Source organism: Limulus polyphemus, unplaced genomic scaffold (assembly GCF_000517525.1).
Source record: "Limulus polyphemus unplaced genomic scaffold, Limulus_polyphemus-2.1.2 Scaffold3810, whole genome shotgun sequence".
Classification (NCBI taxonomy): Eukaryota; Metazoa; Arthropoda; class Merostomata; order Xiphosura; family Limulidae; genus Limulus; species Limulus polyphemus.
Genome location: NW_013669420.1, coordinates 69,593 through 71,601, shown reverse-complemented (window position 1 = coordinate 71,601; position 2,009 = coordinate 69,593). Strand labels below are relative to the sequence as shown.

General features: G+C 36.4%; 1 protein-coding gene across 10 annotated transcripts in view; it reads right to left on the bottom strand.

The window, feature by feature from the left end:
- The window catches only part of LOC106470082 (zinc finger and SCAN domain-containing protein 2-like), a 36,265-nt gene that overhangs the window by 23,124 nt on the left and 11,132 nt on the right, over positions 1–2,009 (bottom strand). The window lies entirely within an intron of this gene.

The following is a 2,009-nucleotide window of genomic DNA, read 5'->3' as shown; positions in this document are numbered from 1 at the left end:
CCTTCTGCTTTACCCATGCCATCCATGGGTGGTACAGTCTGGAACAAACATATTTATGAAGCAACTATTGCAAGGTAGATAACCTTCCAGTGATCTTGTGGAACACCCCATCTCTACAGTGACCTTGCGGAGCCATGGACAAGACAGCACAAGTCAACATGGCTTACAGTGTGGATTTTAAGTTGAAGAATACCTGGGCAGGCACCACTTACCACAAAGCAGGATCCATGTGAAAAAGATGGAATAAAGAAAGGCCCTGAGGAAAAGGAACAAAACTTACCAGTTAAAGTTGCACAACAGTCTGGAGGAAAGTCTGGATGTGGTCCACATGTCAACTTGGAAAATCTCCTCCAATGGATGACAAAGATGGGAAGCAAGGGAAAATGTGTGATGACGAATTTGATGGGAGGATACATGAAACAAGGTATGGGAGGAAGAAGGTAAAAAAAGGAGTAGACCAAATGGAACAGAAGACGGACCCAATTGGTAAGGGTAGAAGGGGAAAGATCATGAAGGGAAGAGGATTGTCAGGGATTGAAAAAGGCAGTTGCACATACCCAGGAGGGTAGCTGTACATGCAATATAACATTGTAGGACCCTGGCATGACACAGCAATTTGTGAGGGTCTGGATGACGGTAAAGATAGAAGGTAGAAGAAAAAGAGGAACAACCTTCTTGAGCCACCATGGTTTTGGGGTGCAAGGAACGATCAGGATATAGGAGAAAATAGGTAGGATGATAAAGAGTATATTAAACGTCAATGGCAAATAAATAAGATCACGGACATCCGCAGGACAAAAGGATTAGGAAATATGTCTTAATGGACAAATGAAACAAGGAACATGAGTAAAGTGATTCAAATGATTCTAATCTGGAAGGTCTCTGAATCTGGAAGGAACGCATGAGCATAATGAATCCAGGGGAAGTAAAAACCCAATGGTATCTGTAAAAATTGAAGTGAAATTAACAAACGACCAGAGACGTAACAATACTATGCTACTATTGGTTAATAGATGATGCATGATGATTTGCATGAGAGACATATTGGAATGTTCTAATTCCAACAAGGCTTGTGGCATGCATAAAGAAAATGTGTGCATACAGAATAGCTAATCTTGTGAAAGGTGATAAGTATCTGTCGGAACTTACTGCCTTGCTGAGATATAACTAAGAGTTTGTATGTTTGCATGCTTCTCAGAACAGGTGTTACTCACTGTCAGGGGGGGGGGATATGCTTGTTTGTGTAGAGAAATTTAAAGATAATGTTCCATATGTTAATAGTATATAAGTTTTAAGTTTTTAATTCTATAAGGCAATATTAAAACAAATCCTGAATTTCCACTAGTGTGACCCACATGACACATTTTCTCTTAGTATTTCATCATCCTTATTTTATACATCACCCCTAAAAAATGTACGAAATTAAATGTAAATTACTCTATAAAATCATTATTGCTCAGACAAACCAAAATTTTTATAGTCTTCAATTTTGTTTTGTTACAGAGCTATCGAATAGAAAATCAGACCCCCTCCTGCCACATCCTCTCTTTCACAATTCATTGATAGTTCTCTCTCTTATGTTTCATTATTTATTACCAATAGAAAGTCAAGGTTTTCATCTATCAAATGACGTATTGTATAACGTTGTCTTCTGAACACGAAAGTGTCAATTTCACTCACAGTACAAGCTTTGTTCCCATAAGAAAGTTAACGACTAGCTTGGATGAATTTGCAACAGCTCTTGTCACATAGTTAGAAAGCCAGAAAAATTGAGGTAAGGGAATTTGTCTGCTTTTTCCATGTTATTAGTTTATATTCTTTAGTGCATTATTTAATTAAATAAAAATTATTAAATGGATTACTATTAGTACTATAAAAAGTTAGGGTTAACTCTCTTTGAAACCTGACAGTACGAAAAAAGAATTTCTTGTTTTTCATATTTATTCTTTACTTATTATTATAAGAGTAACTAAAATCTAAAAATATGGACCTTTTTAAGTTATTTAAGA